General features: G+C 44.2%; 1 protein-coding gene across 1 annotated transcript in view; it reads left to right on the top strand.

Moving 5' to 3' along the window:
* Positions 1-20243: 20243 nt before the first annotated feature.
* Positions 20244-21434, top strand: part of DNAH1 (dynein axonemal heavy chain 1) — an 813109-nt gene continuing 811918 nt past the window's right edge. The window contains exon 1 of the mRNA XM_033926650.1: positions 20244-20350. The gene's annotated coding sequence lies outside the window, so the exon portion shown is untranslated. The remainder of the gene's footprint in view (positions 20351-21434) is intronic.

Here is a 21434-nt window from a genome sequence, read left to right on the forward strand (position 1 = left end):
CATTTAAAATACATTGATTGTGAGTCCACTAGGGACAGAGAAAGTACCTTCATATAATTGTAATCTGCTTTGATTCTACATGGAAAAGTAGCCCGCCTCTGGCGATAGTATGACAAGATGAATGAGCAAGTGGATTGTTTTTTTTCACTTACCCACAAGTTACAACAGATGGTGAAAGTGGTCCCCGTTCATGTCAATGCACCTTTGGGCACGTTGGATCATGTTGGCTGATACTGCTTGCACCTCTTCAACAGTGATGCTGGGGATAATGTTGGTGATGTTTTCCTTGAGTTCATCCAGGGTATGTGGATTGTTGGCGTACAGTTTCTGCTTTAAATTTCCCCACAGATAAAAATCACATGTGGACAAGTCGGGGAAATGTGGTGGCCATAACCCCTTGCTCACAGTTCGCTCCTCTGTAAACAGTTCACAAACCCGTGCCAGTGAGTCGCGTGAGGTGTGGCTTGTTGCCCCGTTTTGTTGGAAAAAGCAGTACATTTTTTCTTCTGGTGTTAGTTAGTCATAAAATTGAACAAAGATGTCCAGGTAAACCACGGTATTCACAGTTGATTCAAAGAAAATTGGGCCCACTATTTGTGTTCCCAACACTACGCACCAAACACCAATTTTCTGGTCGTGAAGTGGTGTTTCGTGAGTTAAGTGGGGATTTTCAGTGGACCAGTACCTCATATTCTGGGAATTTATATGACCTGATAAATAAAACCAAGCTTCATCCATCATGAAATACAGCGATGGGTCCAAATGTCCGTCAGCAATTATAGTCAGCTTTGTCGGGCTCTTTCAGTACGGTTTGAGGTTCAGAGATTTCAGCACATAGCTTTCCACAATCACTGTTCAAGGGAGAACACCATCTTTCTAGCTCCGGTATTAGAGGCGGGCTACTTTTCCATGGTACATCAAATTCATAAAAGGAGGAAGAAGCCTTATTGTGGAAAGGATGCAGATTCCTGAAGTTTTTAGGTGCTGCTGTATGAATCTGTGACATAGAAAATAGAAGTTTGCAGCCTGACACACACACACATCGAGGTACAGTTTGTACTAGAACCAGTGCTTTTTTTAACACATTTATAAATGATCTGGAAATGGGAACAACAGGTGAGATGATCAAATTTGCAGACGACACAAAATTATTTAAAGTTGCTAAATCACAAGCGGATTGTGAGAAACTACACGAAGACCTTCTGAGACTAGGAAACTGGGCATCCAGATGGCAGATGAATTTTAATGATGCATGTAGGAAAGAAGAATCCAAACAGCAGCTACATGACACAAGATGCCAGATGAGAAGTCACCACCCAGGAAAAGGATCTAGGTATCAATGCAAATATATGAGGAGATGCTGAAAAGTTCTCAGCCCAACCAACAAAGTTAGGGCAGTCTCCATTGAGAGCTATATGCTTAGACCTAGATTCTCTAACCAGCACTGATTTTTTTTAGGCACCGCTAAAACATTTTTAAATGAGTTTCAAGGCACCTACCAGCGCCTAAAAAAATTGGTGCCACAATCACACCTCTGTAAATGCTTTAGGTTGCCGAATGCCACTGTGTGCATGGCCTAAATCAGGGGTAGGGAACTCCGGTCCTCGAGAGCCGTATTCCAGTCGGGTTTTCAGGATTTCCCCAATGAATATGCATTGAAAGCAGTGCATGCAAATAGATCTCATGCATATTCATTGGGGAAATCCTGAAAACCCGACTGGAATACGGCTCTCGAGGACCGGAGTTCTCTACCCCTGGCCTAAATAATTAAAATCAAAGGTAGGTGCCAGATATGTAGGCCTGGAAAACCCTAGCCTACATTTCCGGCTCCCATCTTTCCTGGAGGTGCAATTCTGTATCTGTCACTGTCATGTGATTTGACAAGTGATCAGTGGCTGCTTTTAAGGCAGCTGCCAACAACGGTGCCAGTTCCAGAATCTGGGCCTTAGTCCAGCGATTTTCCACTTTTTTCATTCTGTATTTTTCTGACCGAACGAAAAAAAGTAGAAAATCACTGGACTAAATGTAGAGCCCTTGATGGAGACTGGCCCAACTTTGTTGGCTGGGCTGAGAACTTTTCGGCAGCCCCTTGTTTAAATAGAAACAGTGGTGTAGTAAGGGGGGGGGCGGGGTGGTGTGGTCCACCCCAGGCACTATTTTGGTGGGGGCGTCAGCACCCTCCTCCTCTCCGCCCCTCCACTACCACGCACTCACGTCCCTTCTCTTGTACCTCTTTAATGTTCGCAGCAATTCCAACCTGCTTGCCAGCTTTTCCTCTGATGTCATTTCCTGGAGCCACACCTAGGAAGTGACATCAGAGGAAGAGCCGACGCTGGCACGAGCAGAAGGTTAAAGAGATACGGGGGGAGGGGAGGGGTGTGCGCAGTTACTTTTATTTTATTTGATATAACTTTTTTTGTTGTTAAAAATTGCGGTAAATCAAAGCGGTTTACAAGGATAAAATCAAGGGCAAAAGTTAAAATTTGGAGGGGCGGGGAAGATGGTGGGGTAGGGGCACCGCTCACCCTTGCTATGCCACTGCATGAAATACCCTGCTCAATGTGCAGCGATGGCCAAAAACACGCAAACAGAATGTTAAGAATTATTGGGAAAGGAATGGAGAATAAAAGAGTAATGTTCTGTATGAATATGACAATGATCTTGAGTTCTGTGTGCAGTTCTGCTCATTGCAATCTCAATGACGATCTAAAGAGCAATCCTGTATAAGATGCTTCTGCAGTTACATGCATCTGGTGTGCATAGCTGAAAGAATGCACCACTCATAGCCAAAGCAGTACTGTTTAAGCTCGCATGTTCAGTGGCATGCACATGGAAGGAGCAAGAGAGGGACACAGGCATGTCAACCATCAGTGCCTGTAGAATACTTGAAGTTGCATGCATTGATTGGTGCATCTAGGCACACCCAAATATGATTGCCATTGACTTGAAAGGCAAAGCAAAAAAAAATCAAACAGCGTGTTGCCGCTAGCTGCTTGGGACCTGGATTGGCCACTGTGGGAAACAGGATACTGGGCTTGATGGACATTCAGTCTGTCCTACTATGGCAGCTCTTACATTCTTATGTGAGCCAAGTATAGGACAATCAAGCCTTTGTGACATCACTGACGAGATTGGCTCTTAGACTCTGGTGGAATGAGGTTTTATCCTCACAAATTAGTACTTTTGTTCTATATGATATAATATATCTCTAATTGCTTACTATAAATAAGTGATGTGCTCAGTAACCACCAAAAAAAATTGTAAAGTGAGGTTCCCTAATCCTCCATTGAACCAGATGATGATTCTCTGTTCCATTGGGCTTCATTTCCATTGACCGGTGTGTGTGCGAGGGTACTGGGCAGTTCTCCATTAAACCAAAACCCAGATGTATAATTACCTCATAAAGCAGAAAAAGAGGATAAGTATAGCAGTGGAACAAATGCAAATTCATACCAGGATTATAGTAGCTATAGATCAAGTTAAGTAACCAGCACAAAATGTAAAAAGAGAAAAGGTTACTTATCTGAACACTGCTCTAGTTGTATAGAAAGTCCTAATGCAGCAACATGAGGTGGGAAAGAAAAAAGTCAATCCAAAGGTTTAAAAGTCGGAATTTTAAACCATTCTTTCGTTATGTGAAAGGAAAACATCCGGCGAGGGAGGAGATGGGACCCCTGGATGAGGGAGACAGGAAGGGAGTGGTAAAGGAGGAAAAGGAGGTGGCGGACAGACTAAACACCTTCTTCTTGTCAATATTCACAAAAGAGGACACATCCAACGTGCCGGAACCTGAAAAATTCTTCAAGGGGGACCAAGAGGAAAAATTATTGTGCATGGAGGTAAGCCTCGAGGATGTACTCAAACAGATAAGTGTGCCTTTTTGCAGATGATACCAAGATTTGTAACAGAGTAGACACCGAAGAGGGAGTGGAAAATATGAAAAAGGATCTGCAAAAGTTAGAGGAATGGTCTAATGCCTGGCAACTAAAATTCAATGCAAAGAAATGCAGAGTAATGCATTTGGGGATTAATAATAGGAAGGAACCGTATATGCTGGGAGGAGAGAAGCTGATATGCACGGACGGGGAGAGGGACCTTGGGGTGATAGTGTCCGAAGATCTAAAGGCGAAAAAACAGTGTGACAAGGCAGTGGCTGCTGCCAGAAGGATTCTGGGCTGTATAAAGAGAGGCGTAGTCAGTAGAAGAAAGAAGGTGTTGATGCCCCTGTACAGGTCATTGGTGAGGCCCCACTTGGAGTATTGTGTTCAGTTTTGGAGACCGTATCTGGCGAAAGACGTAAGAAGACTTGAGGCGGTCCAGAGGAGGGCGACGAAAATGATAGGAGGCATGCACCAGAAGACATATGAGGAGAGACTGGAAGCCCTGAATATGTATACCCTAGAGGAAAGGAGAGACAGGGGAGATATGATTCAGACGTTCAAATACTTAAAGGGTATTAACGTAGAACAAAATCTTTTCCAGAGAAAGGAAAATGGTAAAACCAGAGGACATAATTTGAGGTTGAGGGGTGGTAGATTCAGGGGCAATGTTAGGAAATTCTACTTTACGGAGAGGGTGGTGGATGCCTGGAATGCGCTCCCGAGAGAGGTGGTGGAGAGTAAAACTGTGACTGAGTTCAAAGAAGCGTGGGATGAACACAGAAGATTTAGAATCAGAAAATAATATTAAAGATTGAACTAGGCCAGTTACTGGGCAGACTTGTACGGTCTGTGTCTGTGTATGGCCGTTTGGAGGAGGATGGGCAGGGGAGGGCTTCAATGGCTGGGAGGGTGTAGATGGGCTGGAGTAAGTCTTAACAGAGATTTCGGCAGTTGGAACCCAAGCACAGTACCGGGTAAAGCTTTGGATTCTCGCCCAGAAATAGCTAAGAAGAAAAAAAAAAAAAAAAATTTTAAATTGAATCAGGTTGGGCAGACTGGATGGACCATTCGGGTCTTTATCTGCCGTCATCTACTATGTTACTATGTTATGTTACTATGTTAAACTGAAAATGGACAAATCTCCGGGCCCAGGCGGAATCCACCCGAGAATACTAAAAGAGCTTAGAGACGAAATAGCTGAGTTACTACAGCAGATTTGTAACCTATCCTTGAAAACAGAGGTGATCCCGGAGGACTGGAGGATAGCAAATGTTACACCCATCTTCAAGAAAGGATCCAGAGGTGACCCAGGGAATTATAGACCAGTCAGCCTAACCTCAGTTCCGGGGAAGATGGCCGAATCATTAATCAAGGACAGTATCAATGAGCATATAGAAAAAAATAAGCTGATGAGAACAAGCCAGCATGGTTTCTGTACTGGTAGACCATGCCAGACGAACCTACTGCACTTCTTTGAGGGGATAAGCGAACAATTGGACAAAGGTGACCCCATAGACGTGGTGTACCTGGACTTCCAGAAAGCCTTCGACAAGGTGCCACACGAGCGCCTACTAAGGAAGCTGTGGAACCACGGAGTGGAAGGAGACATATACAGATGGATCAGAAACTGGCTGGCGAACAGGAAACAGAGTAGGAGTGAAAGGTCACTATTCTGACTGGAAAGGGGTCACGAGTGGCATCCCGCAGGGGTCAGTGCTGGGTCCACTCCTGTTCAATATATTTATTAATGACCTGGAAGCAGGGACGAAGTGCGAGATTATAAAATTTGAGGACGACACAAAACTCTCCGGTAAGGTTTGCACAGTTGAGGAATGTAGAGAACTCCAAAGGGACCTGGACAAACTGAGTGAGTGGGCTAATAAATGGCAGATGAGCTTCAATGTGGAGAAATGTAAAGTTATGCACATGGGGAAAGAAAACCCGATGTACAATTATACGATGGGGAGGATATCACTGGGGGACGGCAACCTAGAAAGGGACTTGGGGGTTATGGTGGATAAAACAATGAAACTGGCGGCACAATGTGCTGCGGCCTCGAAAAAGGCCTTACAGAATGTTGGGCGCCATCAAGAAAGGTATCGCTACCAGAAGCAAGGAGGTTATCCTCCAGCTTTATAGGGCGATGGTGCGACCACATCTGGAGTACTGCGTTCAATACTGGTCGCCGTACCTTAAGAAGGATATGGCGATACTGGGGAGAGTCCAGAGAAGAGCAACAAAAATGATAAAGGGCATGGAGAACCTTTCGTATGCTGAGAGACTGGAGAAGCTGGGGCTCTTTTCCCTCGAAAAGCGGAGACTTAGAGGGGATACGATAGAAACTTACAAGATCATGAAGGGTATAGAGAAGGCAGAGAGGGACAGATTCTTCAGACTGGTGGGGGCAACAAGAACTAGAGGGCATTTGGAAAAATTGAAGGGAGATAGATTCAAAACAAATGCCAGGAAGTTCTTCTTCACTCAAAGGGTGGTGGACATCTGGAATGCACTTCCGGAGGAGGTAGTAAAGCAGAGTACGATTTTGGGTTTCAAAATGGGACTGGACAAATTCCTGAAGGAAAAGGGGATTGAAGGGTAAAATTAGAGGGGTACTATGCAGTACAAATGCTTTAGAGTAATAGATCACTTACAGGTCATTGACCTGGGGGGCCGCCGTGGGAGCGGATTGCTGGGCATGATGGACCTACGGTCTGACTCAGCAGAGGCGATTCTTATGTTCTTAGATCCAGTTGGTTCCGGACATTGGCGCGCTGACAATTATGCACAGGGTGTATGTGCGTGGCCAGTCCCATCACTTTAAACCGGTAATGTTACCGCTGTGAGGGGAGGTATAGGAGGAAGCCCCCCAGTACATGTAGAAGTTCTCGCGCTCCCGTTGGGGGGTGGTTTGGAGGGGTGAACCGCCCCAAGTACACTTAAAATTTCCGTTTTCTGTTATGTTTTTGGAGTTCGGAAGTTTTTCAGTGTAGTGGGGGGGGGGGGGGTGTTCCCCTCACCCCCCAACAGGAGCACGAGGACTCGTACATGTAGTGGGGGGTTCCCCCTCCCACACTCTCACAGCGCTAACGTGATGGGTTTAAAGCAGCGGCACCGCATACTTCTTGCACGCGACTGTCAGCACGTCTTTGTCAGAGTACTTTTATCCTGTGCTCAATTGACAGGTCACCATCCAATCTGGTGTGTGATCCAGAACACCATGTGAAAAACGCATAATTGCTCAAAAATAAGATGCAAAAAACAAGAAACACATCAAAATCCAATAAATCACAAAATATAAATATATTGACCGGTGTGTTTGGGGGTACTGAGCACATTCATCACACATTATTGTTATCATTATAAGTTTGATGTGTTCTTTCTTAGTTTTTTATTATTATGCATTTTGCATTAATTTTACAGTATATGATATATTCTTTAGGCACTATTAATTTGGAATACTTTAAAATTAACAGAAAATATTATTTCACTCAGTGTGTAGTTTAACTCTGGAACCTTTTTGCCTGAGCAAATGGTCAGACCAGGAGTCCATCTAGTCCGGGATACTTAGAAACCACCTAGGTTTTAGGCAGTGCATAAATTTTAAAAATAGTAGATGACGGCAGATAAAGACCCGAATGGTTCATCCAGTCTGCCCAACCTGATTCAATTTAATTTTTTTTTCTTCTTAGCTATTTCTGGGCAAGAATCCAAAGCTTTACCCGGTACTGTGCTTGGGTTCCAACTGCTGAAATCTCCAGCCCATCTATACCCTCCCAGCCATTGAAGCCATCCCCTGCCCATCCTCCACCAAACGGCCAAACACAGACACAGACCGTGCAAGTCTGCCCAGTAACTGACCTAGTTCAATATTTAATATTATTTTCTGATTCTAAATCTTCTGTGTTCATCCCACGCTTCTTTGAACTCAGTCACAGTTTTACTCTCCACCACCTCTCTCGGGAGCGCATTCCAGGCATCCACTATCCTCTCCGTAAAGTAGAATTTCCTAACATTGCCCCTGAATCTACCACCCCTCAACCTCAAATTATGTCCTCTGGTTTTACCATTTTCCTTTCTCTGGAAAAGATTTTGTTCTACGTTAATACCCTTCAAGTATCTGAACATCTGAATCATATCTCCCCCCTGTCCCTCCTTTCCTCTAGGCCAGGGGTAGGCAATTCCAGTCCTCGAGAGCCGGAGCCAGGTTAGGTTTTCAGGATATCCACAATGAATATGTAAAAGATGGATTTGCATGCACTGCCTCCTTGAGATGCAAATCTATCTCATGCATATTTATGTGGATATCCTGAAAACCTGACCAGGCTCTGGCTCTCGAGGACTGGAATTGCCTACCCCTGCTCTAGGGTATACATATTCAGGACTTCCAGTCTCCTCATATGTCTTCTGGCGCAAACCTCCTATCATTTTCGTCGCCCTCCTCTGGACTGCCTCAAGTCTTCTTATGTCCTTCGCCAGATATGGTCTCCAAAACTGAACACAATACTCCAAGTGGGGCCTCTGTACAAGGTGTTGATGCCCCTGTACAATACTCCTGTACAGGGGCATCAACACCTTCTACTGGCAACACCTCTCTTTATACAGCCCAGCATCCTTCTGGCAGCAGTCACTGCCTTGTCACACTTTTTTTTCGCCTTTGGATCTTCGGACACTATCACCCCAAAGTCCCTCTCCCCGTCTGTGCATATCAACCTCTCACCTCCCAGCATATACGGTTCCTTCCGATTATTAATCCCCAAATGCATAAATAAATAAATAAGTACCTGGCAGTGTGTTCTTATCCTTGTATTTACATTGCAGTCCTGTTCTGGTCTTGAGTTACTTTTGTAGGGTTTTGCATCAATATACCTGGTATAGAAAATGGTTTATGTTGCTGTAGCTATGAAGAAATCAGAATAAGGATTTTTTTTCATGGTTAGGTGTATGTGGAAATGTCCTAGTTCTGTTCTGCATCCATGTTTGGGCAAGAGCAATTTCTGTGGATGCAGAATATATGCTTACAATTAATATCGCATAGTTCAGTGTGCAGGGTCAGTGATCTGTACTTTTCAATATTAAAGTCATAGATTACATAATTTAACTGCTAGAATTTTTTGCTGAGTATAAACAGTGATTGCAAAGCTTTCATTTCTTTATTACAGCTATATAAGCTACACTCTTTTGTCTTCAGGCAACTGCCTAGGGAATCTTTCCTCCCTTCCCACTTGGTAACCAGATCTCTGTGAGGCCTTCTCTTTAGAGTACCTTGGAAAGAGGGAAGGTGCTACCTCATCCTTTGCCTCGGGCAGCAGATTGCTTTAACTGCCCCTTCAGGGGGAATGTACAGCTGATGGTTTACCCAGGGCAAAGTTTCCTAAGTTGGTCTTGGTGCACCCCTTTGCCAGTCAGGTGTTCAGGCTATCCACAATGAATATGCATGAGATTGATATGCATACACTGCCTCCAATGTAGGCAAATCTCTTTCCTACTTATTTACTGTAGATATCTTGAAAATCTGACTGGCAAGAGGATACTCTAGGACTGACTTAGGAAAAACTGATTTAGGCATTAGCTACCTGTAGGCTGGCACTCATGATGTGTGATCTAGAATTCCCAAATACAAAAGGGTGATAATCAAGCACTGAACGCTTCAGCTCAAAACAGCAAGGAAGGCCTTTTGCACTTTTACGAACATTGGAGGGGAAGGGGTAGCATGCACAGGGCATCAATTACATTTCTCACTGCTAGTGGAGGAGAGTGTGATGTAGTGGTTAGAGCTACAACCTCAAACCCCCCACTGCTCCTTGTGACCCTGGGCAAGTCACTTAATCCCCCATTGCCCCAGGTATATTAGATAGATTGTGAGCCCACTGGGACAGACAGGGAAAATGCTTGAAGTACCTGTATGTAAACCACTTTGAGTGTGGTTGTAAACCACAAAAAGGCAGTATGCAAGTCCCTATCCCTTTCCTTGATGTCATAATGCCTCATTCCAGTCATGGATGGTCTATGTTTAACAAACGGTGAGCCACTTTGTACATCAGGTTGGCAAATGCAATTGTCGCTGAAGCAGTCAAAACTGGTTTAGCGATGATTGCTGACTTTAGTGCATCTGGGAAAGGCAGCAGGGTCCACAAAACATTTTGCCGAATCCCATTGCCAGAAGCCCCACTGTGCCATCTTAACTCCCCAAAACGGCAGAAAGAACTCAGTAGTGGCCACTTGTTTATTTATTCATTTACTGGGATTTATTAACTGCGGTTATAAAGAGATTCACCCAAAGCATATCCCACCAGTCGATTTGCAGTAGTCACCCCTGACAGTCTGATTACCGCTAAGCTGCTCTTGTACAAAGGACCGGCTGTCTTCCATGGAACATCTCCTCCCCATTGTGACCGAGGGAGTCACACCTGAGGGTCTCTAGATATCATTCTATTCTGGTTTTTGGCACATCTCCCGGAGGTATTCATGTGTTCACTGACCTACCAAAAAGGGCCTATTTTGAGGTCTCAGATCTTCAACATGATGTAATCTTTGAACAATGAGTAGTGGCTTGCATCCATTTCTTTCTTTTAAAAGGAATCATTTCCTTAAGAATTACTCTGCCTCGCTGATGTTTGCTGGCTTCGCTCTACGCCTTTGTTGCAAAGTCTGTGGGATGGGGATTTTTAGCTAAGTCCTATATCCTTTCTGGCTGAGTGAAAGTCAGCTGGTGGAACTGGCTAACTTCAGAGTCCAGCATGCAGCAGGGAAATGGCTGGTTCCTTAATTAATCTTTTATCAGGTTTTCTAGCTGAGATTATGCTTTGGATAAGTCCTTTGTGGCCTAGAGAACATGTCAGAAAGTTGGAAGTCCCCTGTCCCTGGGGAAATATGAAAAGATAATTAGAAAAGATATGTGGAAAAGAGTTGGTAAAGATTGATATTATGTTAATCAGGCCCCTCTACAGTATGTAAAACAGCTCGGAGTTAATGTGTGACAAACGCATCCTATTAAATGGTGTGGGCAGCAGGCTGTGCGATTCTCAGATCCCAGCTGAGGTTTTCTCCCTGCCTGGACCTCCAGCTGGTACTGGTTCAGTGAAAGTGGAGGCAGACACTACTCCATATTCCAAGCCTTCATCTGTAGACACAGATGCAGCTGGAATTGGAAATTCAGCATTAGCAAAAGACAGAGAGGCCTGATGCACTAAATGTTTTCTCACATTAAAGGGTCCTTTTACTAAGACGGCTAGCCATTTTAGTGCACGCTAAAACAGCTAGTGCGCCTTAGTAAAAGTCCCCTAAGTCTGAGAGGAATTGTTTAATACATAGAAATAACTGCAAAATATGTTTCTCAAATTTGGTCTGAACCAGTACATTTATTCAGTCATTTCAAGCTCGATGTGGGCAGGACCTCATGCAAAAAATTCTTCCAAAGCACATTTGGGAAAAATTTGCAAACATTTTATTAATGCCTGAAATAGAGCAAACCCGATCAATGATTCAAAACTGACGAGTGGCTACTTGGTAAGTATCAGATGATGGAGTGTTGGAGTTTCACAGCTGAAATAAATTAACATAAGAACATAACAACTGCCATACTGGGACAGACCGAAGATCCATCAAGCCCAGTATCCAGTTTCCAATGTTATAAAAATTATTATTAAATGGATGGCATTCCACCAATAATACACATCCCTCTCTGGCTTAGAGAAATATGTATTATAAAGAACTATTAATTTGGGGGAAGTTAGCTCACTTGATTAAAACTTAGTTCTGTAATAGTAATTAAATATAATATATCTGAATATTTATTCAAGAACTAACCTCCTCTTCTACAAAGCCGCGCAGCAATAGCCCGAAGCTCTTTACATCTCAATGGGCTTCGGGGCCGTTACCATGCAGCTTTGTAGAAGAGGGGGGTAAGACTTAGAACATTTATAAGCAACTGAAAATTTATTTAAAAGCATTAATCAAGCAGGTAAAGCTGTTACAGATTTGACCTTTTGAGCTAAGACAATCGGCATGCACAAGACAAATGTTGCTAAAGTAGAAGGATTAATTTATCTGGATTCAAAAAATTACTCATAATGTGAATAGTCCTTAAAATGGAGCAGAGGCCGCATGGCCTAGTGAAGCAGCATGGTGATCCAGGGAGAAGAAGAAGAATTGTAGCTTGATCCAGGCTGGTTCCAGAGGGAGAGAATGCATCTTTCCCCTCTGAAAAAGGATTCCACTTCATATTTATAGGGTTGAGACCTGTTCTAAAAATAGAATCCTAGGTCTCTAGACCCAGGATACATAGCAGTTCAGCCTTTTTTTCTGTTCTCAGATGGTATTATGATTGAATCACAAAGGCTTATTGTTATTGTCTTTACTGGATATGGTGTGAATCTGTGTCTGAGTAGTTTAAAATGGTGTGATGAGCTTCTATTGTTCTTGCTGATTGGAGTAGTCCAGAGATGAATTTGGTGTGAAGGGTTTCTGTTTGATCTACATCCTGTTAAAGTTCTGTTTAGCTCTGGTATCCACCCTGGCCATGTCTTATCTGAATAGATGTACTAAACACTTTCTGAAGGTGATGGCTCAGTCCTTTCTTTTGTGCTCTATTGAATGGGGCATTTAACACCTTTCTGAACAGATGGCTGTGTTGGATCAAAGACTACCTCAGAAATTCACTTTCAAATCCATCAAATTAATATACTTTGGGCTAGATTCACTAAGCCCACCGATCAAATCCTGACCACTTACCGACCCCTTTGTGACCCGATTTTCCTCCAACCTGATTCACTAACCTCTGTCCTAATCATCCTCCGATCCGCACATGCAAATGAGGGGGAACGACATTCAAATGTAGGCAGGCAGCTATTCACTAAAAAAAATGAGGGACATCGACTGGGCTGACCAATCAAAGATAAGTGACTGCTGAGGACCAGTTGCTCAGGTTCTTTCCGACTGCCCTGCCTTCTGCTGCCCTGCTCTCTGCCCTGATCACCTGTTCTCTGCTCCTACTCTCATGCCCTTCCATGCAGTGCAAGCCCAGGTTTAAAGTGGGTTAAAACCATGGGCTCAAAAGTGAAGTTAAAAGAAAAAAAACAAATTGCTGCTTTTGTAAGCATGCGAACAATCTACAGGCAAAGAAGATGGTTTGTGCATGCTTCAGGATCGCTTACTAGCGGTTGGATGGGGATGTTCCTCTGTTCACCCCTATTTAAATACTGACTCATTGTGGATCAGTCAGCCTGCCACAGATCAACAACGGATCGGGCACGATCGGCAGGTTAGTGAATCTAGCCCTTTATCTCCAAGCAGAATTGTAAAACCATATCATTTTTACTTTAAGTCCCTCAGAATAAATGATATATTGGGTCAGGCAATAATTCAAAATTCATAACCCAAGTAAACTTACATAATTTACCTCCAACAAAATCAAATACATCCTGCTACATATTTTAAGATCATATCAGAATTGTAAAATCATTTCATGCTATATCAGACATGTCAAACTCTGGCCTGCGGGATAATAAAATTTGTCCCATTGCAGAGATTTGGCCTGCCTTTTCTTCCCTCCCTCCATCAGGCGCAGCGCAGCTCCGCCAATGTGAAAAGGAGCTGCGTCAAAATCAGAGCCCTGCCGCAGCACGTTCCCTCCAATTTCAATGTGGCTCCTTTTCACATTGGTGGAGTTGCGCTTCACCTGATGGCTGCACCTGGAGATGGTTGTGCGCTATTAGGCCCCTCTTTGGCCTGTGCCTGGCTCTGGTACTGCACATTTACACCAACAGCTGGGCCATGCAGATCCGTGGTGGTGCCCAAGAGGCAGCCCATGTAGCTCGGAGGCAGCGCTTCAGTTTCCTGGGGCCGGTTGGTACCGCCTGCTTTAAAAAGTATTAAAACACTGCCGGTAGATGGGAGGAGCTTGGAGAATAAGGCATGATGTCCAGCCCCTCTGTCAAATTTAAGAATTCATTGTGGCCCACGAGTCAAAAAGTTTGCCCACTCCTGTTCTAGATGGATTTCTACAGTGGCTGTTTGCATCTAAATCTCAAGGGGAGGCATGGTTTGGATAGGACTAGGGTAGGCTTATGATTTGGACTTTTTAAAACATCTAGGACAAGGTTGGACATTTGGAGCTAGACCTGGTTTAAAAAGGAATCGGTGCCAAAAAGGTGCTCAAATTGAACAGATGACCAGTGGAGGGATGAACACATGAGACCTCACACTCTCCCAGTGGGCACTGACCCACTCTCACCCCTCCCCCAATATGTACAAGAATCAGTACATACCTGCCTATATTATAGCTTCAAATGTTATGGCCAGTCTTAGTAGAGAAGCAAACAGGTTCCTGGAGTAGCCTAGTGGGTAGTGTGGTGGATTATAGAGATGGGAAGACAGGCCCATATCCCAGTCTAACTACTGCACTTATGGTGGACTATGTCAACCTTCCAAAACCTACCCTAATCCCATTGTACCTACATGTAGGTGACACTTGCAGGCATAAGGGCTATTTTGTCCAGTAGGTTTTGGTTATCAGATTTTATTATTGTAAAATCTGGACCCATGGCCCCACCCCCAGGTCCGCCCAGTTCCACCCAGCCTCACCCCCCAGCCCCGCCCCCTCAAACTGCTCTCGTGCTCGGAGCTGCATCAGGAGGGCCTCTACGCCCATGCAGGTGTGACGTGATGATGTCACACACATGTGCAGATGCCCTCCTGACGCAGTCCTGAGCTGGAAGCTTTTCAAAACCCGGACAAAGTGCCGGGTTTTGAAAATCAGTCCGGACACCCGAACATGTCCTCTAAAAAGCGGACATGTTCGGGTAAATCTGGATGTCTGGTAACCCCACCGGGGCTTGGGTTGCTACAGAAACCACATGCTGCTGCTTAAATTTTATGCCGTTATGAACTTTGCACCTCTCTAGCCATCCGTTTGTTGCTTTGAAGTCTTCTACGCCCAGTTCTTCAGATAGCTGTGCTGCTTTCTCCATCAGCAGAGGCCCACTGATTGGCAGTTGACGACTTCTAGCTTCAGCAAACCATCACAGCAACGCCTGTTCAACGTCTCCAGCCTTTCCAATTCTTTTCCGTTTCCTGGTAGTATTGTTTTGCCAGTCTTTCAATATGGCTTGCTTTTTTTTGTGAATCCGAGAAATCTGGCTAGGATGAACGCTGTAATGTTTTGCAATAGAGACCTGACTCTCCAGTTGGTCAAGTCTCTTTAAGACATCGACACGTTCAGCCAAAGACAATGACTTTTGACCAGCGTGTTGGATATGTTCAGCCAAAGACAAAGATTTTTCTCCATGCGACACCATGGTGCAGTTCCGAAAGTTCAAACTCCTGGCCAGGCCTAGACTGCTGATCCGAAACACGTGGCTCATCCACGTGAGAACGTGATTGCTTTTAAACGGAATGAACGTAACGTGAACGAATAGAGGTGTGCTTAAGCGGATTATGTGCTTTTCAGAATTGCAATTATCCGGAGTTTACGTCCATTAAGTTTAATGTAAAAAAAATGGGACCATGGTGGTAGGCTGTGGATAACCGAAGCGTGCGCTTAACCGATGTGCACTTAGGTGGAGTCGACTGTAATTGCAAATGACGGTTCATGGATGCCATAGGCTAACAGAAGCTGATTATGATTGATTTGAGAACTGAAAGGTTCAGGAAGAAACTGCTGGGCCAAATAACCAATTTATTCAGGTAACTGGAGCTAGTTGACTCTGTGTGTTTCCCCTAACAAGCTGATGTAGTCTTGATTTGCCCAATTGCATGCATTAAATTGTAGTTTCAAATTGTAATTGTTTTATTGAGTAAAATCAAGGCTACATTTCCATACATGTAATGAGGCAAAACAAGAAATGCAGAATAGAGAATGACACGGGGACAAATTTTTCCCCATTCATGCGGGAACTCATTTTCCAGTCCCAACCCCGCGAGTTCTTTTCCTGCCCCATTCCTGCAAGCTCCGCCCTCATCTGCACAAACCTCAAACACTTTAAAATCATAAGTGTTCGAGGCTTGTGCAGTTAAGACAGAGCTTACAGGAATGAGGCAGGGACAGCGACAAAAATCGTGGGGACGGGGAAATTGAGTTCCTGCAGGGATAGGGACAAATTTCTCCCCGTGTCATTCTCTAATGCAGAAGTCTGTCCATGAAACATTAAGCTCACAACCTAACATTAGCTTTTTTGCTCTTGAAAACCTGATCAGTTGGTTGACGGCAGCTTGTCGTACTCCTGTTCTTCCCAGCCACAGACCCTCCCTTTCAATAGGCAGTTGTGCTGCAACTTGGTCATTAATTTAAGATCACTTCAATGCACAGAAGTATAAAACAGAGCTAGGATGCGGGGTGAGGCATATCCCCTCTCCCTCTGCCCCACCATTCATCAGGACTTCCGTTCTGTGCCCAGCCGGCAAGTGAACGCATCAGGGGCTAATTAAATAAAAATAGGTCTTCCGAGGCGTGCAGCTCATTAAGGTCTCATTAAGTTAATTAGTGCCAGGTGTGGATTGTGGTACTGTAGTGCTCTGCCTCTTGTTTATGGAGAGTGTGCTTCCAATCAATGCCCTGGTTTCAAATCTCCTATGATCCCCATTCTCTGCAGCACCCCCCTCCTTGCCTTTATCTGGAACACGGCCAAATTACAGGTATTATAATGCCCATGCTGTTTCTGCAATAACGCAGCTTTCTGACAGCTGCGCCAGAACTGCAGCCTGGAAGTCTATTCTCTCCCTCATGGGGATGTGTAACATTCTTTGAGGAATGTCATGAATTCATTTTGGAACTTCTTAAGACCTGTACGGAAAGCTAGTAGAGCTGGTTTTATATTCTGGTGCTCATAGTCATTCTACAAGGCCGCAAAAGCCTCAAATTTGCTGAACATAATAATACATTTGGAAATGACTTAAGCACAGTTATCAATGGATCTAATTTCTGGCATCGGACATCAAGCCAATACTGACTTTTTGAAACCCCCCTCCTGCATTTTGTTCTTGATTTAAAATGGAAAGCACAAGATTGAGACTGACACAGGGTCAAAGCTTGTCCCCCATCCCCGCAAACTTAAATTCCATTGCCCTTGTCCCCACAAGCTTTGAGCCTAACCTCACACTGTCTCCACAAAACTCAAACTCCTTCCCCATCCCATCCTTGCAAGCTTTGACCCCCATCCCCACAAGCTCAGACCCCACCCTTAAATGTTTTCTGGTTTTATATATAAGGCCTTTGTATGCCTATAACGCAGACGTCCCCTCCTTCAGACTGCTGGTCCAATCCCTAATCCTAAGCACACTGGATTACTGTAATATCATATATATGGGCTCCTACAAGAAAACCATCAAACGTCTGAGACTTATCCAAAACACCGCTTTCTGCCTAATCTATGGCCTCAAAAAGTCAGACCATATCAGCCCTTACTACAGGAAACTTCACTGGTTGCCAATAGAAGCGAGAGTCATCTTCAAATTTGCCTGCCTCTGCTTCAAAACCTTAACTGTCTTGTCCCCGATATATCTGTCTCACCACTTTGTGTTCCCTGGAACTACTCGCACGCGTAATGCCTATCTGTTTACCTACCCTTCCCCAAAGGGATGCACCTACAAAAGATTCCTCAATAGAACTCTCTCGTACCAAGCTGGCAGATGGACAAACTGCCTGACCACCCTCATCTCATCTGCCCCATCTTACTCATCCTTCAGGAAATCTCTCAAATCTTTCCTCTATGACAAATTTCTCGAAACCCCCCCCCCCCCCCAATCACCAAATAACTAAATTCTCCCCCTCAATCAAATACATCCACCCTGTAATTGATACTGGTTGCTTTTCTTGTAATTCACCACCCTGCATCCTCGCCATATATGTAACTATCATTGCATAGTAAACCGCTTCACCGCATTATTCTGTCCCTTGCATTGCATTTTGCTCTATAAGTCTCTCGCACTGCTTTTTTCCACTATATAAATATCTCTGCTGTATATGTACAGTCTCCTGCATCGTTGTTCTTCACTGTATAAACACCTTTACTGAATATGTACAGTCCTCATTGTATCTTCGTTGTAAATGTACAGTCTCTTACACTGTAAACCGCTCTGAACTGTTTGTGGTACTGCGGTATACAAAATAAAGTTATTATTATTATTATAACCAATATATCCAAAGAAAAACTTGACATATATTTTTAAAATGTTAATTAAATACTGATGTCAATTCATCCTCACTGACATATCTACTGTTATATATTTGAATATTTGACTTTTGGTGTTCTTAACTTTATATGTTTGGTCTGTGATATTATTTATTTATTGATGCATTTAAGCATTCCAGAATTTGATTAATTCAAAAGCAAAAGAATGACTAAATCTCTTTAAGGTTCTGTTTTTATCACTGAGAGAGGGAAATGTAAATTTTAATTTTTGATAACTTCTGGCAAGATGAGATCTATGCACATTCCAGTCTAAAGGAATCAAAGTGATGAAAATGCCAAATAAGATCTTAAATGCAATACAAATGCACTCGAATTGAATTTCTCCATTTCTGACTCCAGTACTCTCCCAGATAACCGTTATTCCCCTCTCTGTCTTCAGCCCCCAGCTCAGCCTAACCAGACCTAATATCCTCCCTCTTACTTTTCTAGTGGACAGAAGCAGGCAATCTCTTTTTCCTCTGAATGAAGCTGCAGTAGACGTATCTGGCTTCTCCAACACAATGCCTGATTCCTTCTTCCTTCAGCTACATGAAGTGACTCATTAGCTTGGCTGTGATCATGTCATCAAAAGTGGATATTTTGGATGATATTGTTGGGCAGCACCGGGTATGCTATCCATAGTAAACTGGAATCAAGGGAAACTTAGGAATAGTTGCAGAAGCTAGATTAAAAATGCCTGAGTCATACTTGGCCATGGGCTGTAGTATGAATGTAAGGACAGTGCCTTGCAGATTTTGGAGCATGAGGATAGTGCTGGGCAGACTTTTATGGTCTGTGTCCTGCAAATGGCAAGATGGTTTGGATAGGCTGGAATAGACTTTGACGGAAACTCCAGTTGTTGGAATTTAAGGACTTCTAAGGTCTATGTTTCAGAAATGCCAAAGAAAGACAATTTAATCATGTTTGTGACTATTGGGCAGACTGCTTGGACCGTTCAGGTCTTTTATCTGTCGCCATTTACTATGTTAATGTTTTTCTTGGTTCTTTCCCAATCTTCGATTTAGAAGACAGTGGAGGCGTGCTTTATTTATATTTAGGTAGACCTCAAGTAAACCCTGTTTCTTTAATTTTTTTCACATGTTGCTTGTAGTATATATTTGGCTTAATTTTATCCATTATGCCATCCTATATAGGTGTGTAGAACCCAAGAGTCCCAGCTTCATGCAGTACCTCCTGGTCATCACTAAGGAAGTTTTGGGATGAGTCAAAAGGGATAAGTTAGTCAGGAAGAACCCACCCTAATGGGTACTCTTTAGGGCAATTGCAGATGCCCATACCAAGGGAAAACACTTGTGCACCATGCCTTTCAACACAGTGAAACAATCTGCTAGCCAGTGGGCAGTGAACAAGGTGGTCAGCTTCCCCAAATGTTCTACCTGGACACATTTACGGTAGGTTGTCTTTTTTTTCTCTTTCTTTACTAGATTTTCTGTTCAGGCAGTGAGCAGGCTGCCCAGGTTTGTTCAGGGGCAGCGAAGCCTCCCTGCCCATTTGCTCACATGCTTTGGAGTCGCATCTTGGGCAAGTAGCAAAAACCACTTGTCAGAGTCATGACCCTACCTCCCCAATCTTTCCAACCCCCTCCCCCCTAGTCTTAAGGGGGAAAGGCAGGAAAGGAAATTTTAACTAACTTTTTTTTTTTACACATTAGATAATAAGCTGTCAGTTGTATCTAGTAGCCAAGGCAACACCCAAAAGGGTGTTTAGGGGGTACTTCCCTGTCAAAAAGGGTATTAAAGAATTGAGCAATCTAAGAGACAGGGTGGCAGGACCTTCTTTGGTTGTGTCTGCCCTAGAGCTGATTCCAAAAGGCCACTGTTTATTTATTTGAAATTTGTACCACAAACTCTCCAAATGAAGTAATAATATTGTGTAGTTGCCAGTGAGTCTCAGCAGGACAGACTTTCCGTTCTTCAGCAGATCTTCTTTAATGTACAGTAGAACTCAAACATTTACAGTTCAGTGTAGCTCTTGCTCTCAGGCCCCCACTCTAGCAGGGCCGGCGTTAAGGGGTAGCAAACAGGGCCTCCTCCCCCCCCCCACCTTGGCGGGCGCCTTTCCAAAGGCGCAGTTTCCTTTTCCGGCGGAGCCTCGCGCAGCTGCTGTTTGCAGCAGTGGCGCGCGGCTTCCCCCCTCTAAAGCAGCTTCCTGTTTCCGCCTGGGCGGATTGCGTCAGAGGAGAAGCTTCGGGCTCGGAAGCAGCGCGCGCCACTGTTGCAAACGGCAGCTGCGCGAGGCTCCGCTGGAAAAGGAAAGTGCGCCTTTGGAAAGGCGCCCGCCAAGGTAAAGGGGGGGGGGGGGGTTGATGTGCCGTCAAGGGAAAGAGGTTTGAGCGGTGCCGGAGTTTTAATATGTTCCATCAGGTGCGTAAGGGAAAGCAGCAGCTGTGGTGAGGGCCCAGGGGCGGTGGGTGCGGAACCTCCTGTGCTGCTCTAATCGGCGGCTGCCCTTTTCCCGAAGCGAGTAGGCAGCCGCGCTGAAGTGCAGGAAGATTCCGCCATGACTGCGGCTGCCGGTCCACCCCCCTCTCCCACGGCACTTACATCTTCCGGAGTAGAGGGCAGACGGCAGTCATGAGAAGGTCCAATGGGGGGTGAAGGGAATAGAAGGAGAGAAGATGCCATATAGAAGGGGCAGAGAGAGGGTAGACAGTGGATGAAAGGAAGAGAGTGACAAGAAGATGAGGAAAGCAGAAACCAGAGAAGACAAGGTAGAAAAAAAATTCTATTTATTTTTTGCTTTAGGGGAGATGCATCATTGTTTCTGTGGTGTTGCATTGTATGCAGAGTCCAGCTTCTTGGTGGTTCAATTTAACCTTTGTCTACGTTTTCTTCCCTTTTACAAAACTGTAGAGCGTTTTTTGTTTTAGCACCGGCCATGGTGGTAATTGCTCAGAATTCTATGAGAGTCTGAACTGTTACCACCATGGCTAAAAAACACATTACAGTTTTGTAAAAGGGAGAGGGGTTACTTTGTGATTACATATTCCATACTAGGTGAAGGTGTTTTCTGTGTTCTGTGTGTTTAAAAAACACGGTTTTCTGTTAGGAGTGACTGTGCAGGATTGATCTGTACTAGTCTATCTTGTTTAGTTTTGCAATGGGTGTATTGATGTTGTATTGCTCACTACAATATGTAAGATGCTGCCTTTTCCTAGGTACACTCTTGTGTGACATGTGGATCATTACTAAAAATCATGTTTTTCATACAGATGGGGAGGGTGCCAAAAAATGATGGGCCCTGTGTGTCACATAGGCTAGGTACGCCACTGGATGAGGGGGCAGGCTACTCAATAGAATTGGGGTGGAGGGAGAAAGAGGGGCAGGATACTCAATGGAATTGGGGTGGAAGAAGAAGAAGCAGGATA

Source organism: Geotrypetes seraphini, chromosome 17 (assembly GCF_902459505.1).
Source record: "Geotrypetes seraphini chromosome 17, aGeoSer1.1, whole genome shotgun sequence".
NCBI classification, from domain to species: Eukaryota; Metazoa; Chordata; class Amphibia; order Gymnophiona; family Dermophiidae; genus Geotrypetes; species Geotrypetes seraphini.